Consider the following 8,857-nt stretch of genomic DNA (forward strand, 5'->3'; position numbering starts at 1 on the left):
CAGGAGACGAATTAAGTGGGATTCTGTCATGCAGCAACGTGCCTCCTACTGGTGGATGTGAGATCATGCTATCCCAATTATAATGTATATATTGTGACAGTGGTACCCCCCCCCCCCCATATTTTTTTTCTTTATTCCATTTACAGGATATACAGTTGAATACATGCCATATAAAGAGGTTTACTGGCAATTGTAAGACTGAGTGTTGAAATAGGTAAGTACAGAGCATTACCATGCATGGCAATGTCATTACAATGCGAGAATGTTGAGGCACATGTATACGGTAAACAATGTACAAGTGTATTGACTTTAGCTGATGAAAATTAGACTGCTAGGTTCCATCATAGTAGAATGATTGTTTACAAATAATGCGAGTAGAGAAAGGGGTCAAGGTCACCTTCAGGCACTAGCACGTGATTGATGCCGACGGCAAGGCCCCACAGAACTATATAGGTAGAATGATCAAGTGGGGTCTGAAAGCATAGCCAGCGCATGCGATCTCCGCCATTTTGGTTAGTCTTTTGTTACGTCACGGCTAGCATGCGCAGAACAGGGTTTGCAGAGTTGCAGCATAATAATAGCGCGCCCAGGCCTACGCTGACTATTTTTTTCTTCTTTTTTACCTCCCCCTGTTCATCGCAAGCCGTGACGTAACAAAAGACTAATCAAAATGGCGGCATGTAATGTGAGCGCAACTGGCTATAAAGCTACGCGTGGGTTGTGAATGGGCTTGATCAATCTACCTATTTATATCTGTGCAAGGCCCCAGCTGGGTACGCGCATCGCATACACACAGCATTGTTTAACACGTGCGTGATTTTCAGCCAGTTTCACACATGCATTGAGCTCATTTGCATATAGCTCACCCAGGAGAATTGGACTTGTACGCTATAACTTCTGCATCGCAATGCATATAGATCCCTTCTTCAGAGTCTGATTGGTTAACTAAGTCTCTTTTTGGCGGCATGCTCCTTTACTACTAGCCAATCACCGCTTTGTCTGCAAAACTCTTAGCCAATCACAGTTAGTAGAGAAAGGATGAGTGACTTGAGGCAAGGGTGAGCTAAGAGGTACTGATGTTGGAACATAACCCTGCCCCCGTTAGAGCTCATTTGCATAGAGCGTACCCTGGAAGTTTTGCCTTGTAGGCTTATAATCATTGCGATGGCAATGTTATGGGAGATGTTTCTGTTACAAGCATCAAGAATTAAGAAATGTCTAGTGAATGTGGTGTCAAGTGTGGAAATATATACACTAGAAATGTTCTAAAAATGTGTATTTTGAGGAGTGAAACGGCAACTGCAGGATCCACTGGATTAAATCTCCCGCCTAATTATCAAACTTTTATTGGTCAGTTCTGCAGCTGAAGTGAAAGTGTGAAAAAGATTAACCAATCAAAGCTCATTACAGCGATGCATTTCAACCAATAAGCTTTCAGCACTAATCAGGCTGACGGCAAGGAACTTGCCGTCGTGATAAGCTTGACAAAAGTGAAGGGTCAAAACTTTCACTTGCACTTTGACCTGATCTGTCTCAACAGCCATATATTGCAGTTTCAGCTCCTCTCCGCTCCTAGCTCCTAGATTGTCTTGACGCATCTTCTCAGAGTGAGTAGACTTTAGGGATAGAATAGATGGTTATATTTTTGCAATTGTCAAAAGTGTCTGTGTAGACACTGCTCTCTTTCTCTTTCTATCTCTTTGTCGGTGTTCAGAGGCAATGTTGGTTGAGGTGAAATCCTTTTTTTTTTAATGTTTCGGTGATTTTTTTTTTTTTTTTTAAGCTTCAGGTTCAAATAAAGACTTGGTTTCGGTCATGTCTGTAGCGTGACTGACTATAGATAATGCGGCCAAGTTTTCAGTCCAGCCTGCACCAATTTGTCTCTCCGACCAGTAGTGCTATACGATGTGCTGATTTTCTTTTTATCTCTCTCTTTCTTTCTCTCTCTCTCTCAACTGCTGATAGATTAGATAAAGGTTAGAATATAGAATGAGATTTAAACTTTTATCTATTAGAAAGTGAGGGTAATAATATTTGGAGGGATGTTAAAATCATGAGTATTTATATCACGTTCAGAATGTTTGATGCGATATGTTGTTAAGCAGAAATTCATTATTAGAATGCATATTGCAGAATAACTGATATGAAGTTGAAAGTGTCATGTCATTGGTTTGATTGCATCTAATTAGATTACAAGGAAAAGTATGAGAACACAATGTATTTCATTTGTTTGTGTAACTTTTATTAAATACTTTACAGAGCACCATGCAGCCCAGCAACGAGAAAATGACAAAAACAAAATTACATTTGGGATCCAGGGATTTTGGTCTAACACTTTCATAGGATTGACAAAATGAGGGAAAAGGACTAGGCATAACGTTAGATTTGTTTGACTATTGGCTTACGAAATTGATCAATTATTCAAATGTGGGAAAAACATGAATGGCTATCTGTTTGACTATCGGCTAACGAAATTGATCGATTACTTAAATGAAGAAAACATGAATGGTTATTTATTTGATTATCGGTTTATGATATGAATTTAGATTAAGTACATTCTGAGGAAAATGTTAAATTTGAACTTTGGATAGTTCACAGATTTATGGATTATGGCACAGGTTGGTAAAACTTGTGGTTAAAATGTAAGCTGAAGGTATATTTTCAGGAGAATCAGAATGTGTCTCACAAGCAACAAACAAAAGAGTGTGTCAAGGCTGGTTGATAGGGAAAATTTCTAAGTCGAGAAATATTGGCGTTTACTTATTGATACTTTGTAGAAATAGCCTGACTAGGCTTCGTCCCCAGGTAATGGTGTACTCCAAGGTGATATTTATTGGTTGTTATAGTGAATAAGGAATTCCCTAATATACAGAGTATAAGAGTGAGAATATTGGAAGTTATTATAATTCTGAGTATCCAAGGATATTTCTTTATTTGAGTCTTTAACCGTTGAAGGTAGAGATGTGCTGTGATAGTTAATAGACTTACAGACAGCAAGGGCCGAGGCTTGGGAATGTCGGCTACCCAAGACCTGAAGACAGTAACTTATAAAGTTTACCTTGGTAGTGATACCTGGGAGTTTATGCTCGAGGCCAGAGTATGCACACAGACGTGGGTGAGTAGGGGCCACAGTCACCGACACAGTGAGTGATGTGAGCAGCCCGGGGTGGTTCCGTGTTTTGTTTGTTTCCCTGAGAGGAGGATGGATTAGGAATTATTAGGAAGAAAGAGGAAAGTAACTTGGCCAGTTACTGGGTCGGTTGACGTGTATTTAAGAAGAGCGAGTAGGATAGGCATAGGAGATGCCTGGTACGGGTCAAGCTTTATAAAGTTGTAGGAAAGAAAAGGTCCATAAGCTTAGACTTATGTGGAATAGAAGTCTAACGAAACACACACATATGCATTGTTGTCCAATAATCTACCTTATCCCAATCCCTTACCCTTCCCTACACCCCCCCCCCCCCGACTCATCTTGTAATTATATCTATAGTACAGTGAAGTTCTGACGTTACTCATGGAAGTGTGGTACGAATTGAAGCCACTTAGGATTCTGAGAGGGAAGTGACACTTAAGGTTGTACAGTACAAGTGAAGGTACTCAGAATTCTGAGAGATAAGACACGAACGATGTTGAATAGTCCAAGATTGTGTGACACCGATGAGTAGTACCATACGTATAGAGCTGTACTTAGATATTTGAAACCTAATTTTATAGTGAGGTACAAATTCATCCAACTTAGAAGTTTTTCAGAGATGTGCGTGTATCAACACTTAGAAGTTGATACTGATAGTATGGGAATTGACACTTTGAAATTCGCTACATGGTAGTGCAGTACGAATTGCACTGACTTAGACATTTTCATGATGTGCGTGTATCAACACTTAGAAGTTGATACTGATAGTATGAGAATTGACACTTTGAAATTTGCTACATGGTAGTGCAGTACGAATTGCACTGACTTAGACATGTTCATGATGTGAGTGTACTGACACTTAGAAATTGGACACTCGATAGTGAGGTACAAGTTGCACTGACTTAGACATTTTGAAGAATAGATGCGAGACGACACTTAGAAATTTGTCACATGATAGTGCGGTACAAATTGCACTGACTTAGACATATCGAGGGCAGTAGTACTGAGAGATTGATATTCAACAGTATGGGACAAATTGAGACAACTTAGTCATTCTGTGATATGAGTGACACTTAGAAATTCGCCACATGATAGTGTGGTACAAATTGCACTGACTTAGACATTTTCATGATGTGAATGTACTGACACTTAGAAATTGGACACCTGATAGTGAGGTACAATTTACACCAACTTAGAAATTTTTGAGGGTCATGTGAAGTGATACTTACTTTGTAGCAATTTGATATTTGATAGTGTGGTACAAGTTGCACCAACTTAGACATTTTGAAGGATAGATGCAAGACGACACTTAGAAATTCGCCACATGATAGTGAGGTACAAATTATGAGGACTTAGATATTCTATTACTCAGTATCAGATATGGTGTGGGCATTGCCAACAATGATGAGTATAACATGGCAGTGTTGTATGAAGTGGCGACACTTAGTATTTTGGTGTGGGGTCATACACTGTCACAGACTTAGGCAATTCTCATATTGATCGTTGATTTATGGCTTTCTTGGTGACGACCAAACTGTTCTGGTTTTATTGTTCAGATCAGAGTCCGAGTTGGTACTCTGTTATTAAAGTTCCAGTTGAATGTTACATACTTGAGCAACTTAGAATTATTGTTAGTTTGTCTACACGAGTAGCATGGTTGCAAGCTGATGGTTTTGCAAAGGCTAGCATGTGACTTGTGTATGTCGTTGAGTGAATGACAGCGATGTTATTGAACACGTTTGTGTCTGTGCTCATAGTGATGTTTGTGGATGATACTGATTCATTTGGAAGTAGCAAAAGAGGTAATGTAGACTACGGTAGTGTAACTTGATTCTCTTAATTATTCCTAATAACAATATCTTATTCTAGGTGTGGCAAGATGTCTAGGCGTAATCCAGACAGGCTCACGTCCATCGAAAGCTCGGCATAGTATGAGAGTGTAGTGTGCTACCAGAGTTACGCTAACGAGAACAGTAGGAGTGCAGGGCAAGCTTGTGTGGAGGTTGTGTTGTGCACGTGCTAACGTTAGTGTGTGGAATGTTATGAAGCTGGCAGTTTGGATATGACTGTTTACGTGACTGCGTGTGTGCAGGTATCGAGTTGAGCATGGCAATACTGGAAAATTACATAGAGAATACGTAGTTAGAGTCTTACTGTAAATAAACATGCTGTACAGCTAATACCACATCTATTGCACAATCATTTGCACTTACAAAGCTTACCTCAATTCACACGTAATACTAGCCGAGGCCATGGCTCGCTCATGATAAGTAGCACACGTCACGGACAGTATAGCATATTGCAGAAACTCACACACGTGTTTACAGCAGACCGCTACAGCTCAAGCACTAGCTAGATCAGCGAACGAATAGAGAGTCGGTACTCCCCCCCCCCCCCCCTCCTCCTACTCTGTCTCGTAGCTGGTTATTGTTGTTGGTGTTTTAGGGCTGAATGGTAAAGTTGGTCGTTCAGTTCTGGAGGTCATGTCTCCTTAAATCATGTGGTGGCAGCAGCCAAGATAGTGTGATGAGAGATTGGATGTATTTGGTATATTTTTTTTTATTTTTAAGACACTCTCGCGCTACAATATTTTTGTTCTTCCAGATATCCATGGTATCGACTCAATTTTGTTTAAGTGAGTAAAAAAAGGAAAGTTAATTACATGAAACATCTTCTTCAGAAAATACGTGACAGGATCTGCTATTCAAAGTGTTAAAACTTGCTAATTTTGATAGGCGGGCCAAGCAGTCCGAGCTTTTTACCTCGTTTCGATACAAATTTTGTCATCCTGTCTGCCAGAGTCCAGTTTTCCTTGCCCTGCTCCACCCATCTTACGAGCAGTTCCAAGATGTCGTTCTCATTGTGCGCACCAGACAGCTCCAATTTGATGCCCAACACTTCACAGAGTCCACCGGCTTTACTAGAAGGTATTTGACGTGCTAGCTCTGTGAGAACTTCCCTACTCGGGACACCGTCTCTGTAGTCGCCTATGGTAGCAGATATCACAAAATAACCAGTATTCGTTTGCAAGTGTTTCGATTCATGAGTTAAATGTTACAGCACTGCAGTATGTTGTTTGATCTCCCAAAATGTTGCTTTCTTTAAGAAAAGTAAAAGTATGATCAAATCATTGAGGTGTATCCGCCTTGCCACGAGGTTTATTGTTATGCAGTATAACGCTTGTGTTTGAATACGTTGGGGCTTATGTCCCTTTCATGGTTGTGCTTCGATTGAAACTCATCCGTTTCCTCATACAATAAAGTCTAATTGACTGATGGGAGAGACTACAAAGAAAGAAGTAAATATCCTTCTGTCTGATTAATCTTATAAACATGTATTAATATTGTTGTGAGATACTTTTTCGCTGGTCAAGGTGACAAAAATATCGATGATTTATGTCAGTGACATCTGCTTTCATTTTCAATCTGTTTTTTTTTTTCTTTTTTTTTTCGTCTGTGACGCTACTTTTTCTCTACAAACTTACATATTAGAGGTAATGGACATCAGGTTAAATTATCAAAAGGCACCTGAAAAAAAAAATAACACTGATTTATTAATTAGATTTCATACCTATAAGATTTCCCATGCCAACGTGCTTATGTCCAGCGTCATGCATGATATCAGCCAAGGCGGCACGATGGTTGTAATCAGGTGGACACATCATCTTCCTCCACTCTGTCAGCATCTTCATGTTGGCTTGGATCTTGTCTCCGGTACGAGTTTGGGCATCAGTGTAATGTTCAATGCCCAGCTTTCGGGCTAGCGTGGCTGGTTCCATTCGTGTTGCCACGGCCATCAGATCGCTGGTACTCACGTCGAAATCTGTTGTGACATCAATGGTATTATAAAGGGAATTTAGTTATGATACAATTGCCCAGGAACCATTTGCCATGACAGAAGTGTACACTCAATTGATGATAGCTTAAAGCCAACGTCACGTGCTGACACGCGCTGGTCACAAACTTACTGAAAACGACTGTTCCGAGCCCCCTCACATTGTCGATTCAAATGTACTAAGAAAATACCATAAAGACTATAAGGCGGAATGATCTTGATTAAAAACTGCTTGGCTGCGGGTACACATATGTTGGGATTGGACACTTTAATATCAACCTTACGAGAACAATCCCTTGATTGAATCAGTAAGCATTTGTAATATTTGGTTAGTGTAAAAGGTGTATGAGCAGACACTCCCCAGGTAAAAGTGAGAACTAGGTTCAAAAGTTGATATATCTGACCATAGAACTTGAAAGATAATGTCTTTCTGATGTTCATGGGATTGTTAACCTTTATTCTGATACGTATATCTACGGAAAATAATCAGTTTTACGGGCATAACTATACGGGCACACCTTAACCAATGTCTAACCTTGTTCTAACACACAGTTTCATCTCAAATAAATACATTGAGTCGAGTTGGGTATAAACATCAGTCAACAAACCTTTGGAAATAACTACCTATTCGCAGACAAATACAAACAAGCCTATCCGCATTATTCTTGTAAAAAAAAAAAAAAAAATGCAGAATTATGTTGTGCACCATTAATGAATATGCAATCTTTCTTTTTTTTTTTTTGTATAGATAGTATACACACAAATAAATGTTTATATTTATTCTTTTTCCTTTTAACATACCCGCTTTGGGAAGAACACATTCACATAATTCGTGATATCGTTATTATCTGCAAAATCATAATTATGCCTGTTCGAAAGAGTACATCAATATTCAATATTGATTTTTGATTTCAGCTATAATGCTGTTTAATGCGCGTCGAGGAGTCAAGTAGCTAATTATACAGGACTATCAGCGTGTATGAATAAAATTTTTGATTTTACGTAATTGAGCTATTCTCATGTCTTAAATTCTCGTAGCAATCATTTCGTAAGAGGTTATGTTTCCTTAGGGTGAACATCATCTAATGCTTTTGAATAAATCTTAGAGTAGTTTACTCCATCAAGATGGACGGCTTTCCTCGGCCTCGTTATGTTATTTTGATGTCCAGCATTCTGGCATATATCTGATACTCACATCGAGATCTGACTTTTCCTTATCAAAGGATACTACGGATGAGATTCAGTCATGACCTATCTTGTCAAGGTAACATACCTTGGATCAATATCAGGTATTTTCTTTTGGTTTACACGAGACTAATTCCTTGGCGACAGTAAGCAAGACCGGTGAATTGGTGATGGGTATTAACATAAATATGAACAAGAAGCATTAAAATGAGATATCGGTAAATCTAAAGTACTGATTCGAGTCTTAACCCGTTGAAGACGTGTTGATTTTGCTACAACATGTATTTCTTAACGACACCTGCCCGAGTGTATTGGGACTCGTCCTCAACGGGTTGAACAAATATCATTAGGACAGTGTAGCAACTTATTGTCATTTGATATATTTGAAATATCAGTTACAGTCACATTGATTTTTTTTTCTTCCTTCATATCACACGTTAGAGTCATTTAGTCTGGACCAAAATATCATTGCTTTTAATGTCCATCATAATAGACCTATTTTACCATAAGTCGTCGGTTGAGAATGATAAGGGCGTTAAGTTGCCACTAAACCCAAAGTGTTCGAGACAACTTAACGCCCTTCTCATTCTCAACAGACGAAGTATAAGTTACATTTGATGTGCTACCGCAGAATTGATATCTTATCATAAAATGTTCTAAAATATTAAAGGGATGGCATAGATTGCTCGAGGTGACGTTTCGGCT

Source organism: Diadema setosum, chromosome 6 (genome assembly GCF_964275005.1).
Source record: "Diadema setosum chromosome 6, eeDiaSeto1, whole genome shotgun sequence".
Taxonomy (NCBI): Eukaryota; Metazoa; Echinodermata; class Echinoidea; order Diadematoida; family Diadematidae; genus Diadema; species Diadema setosum.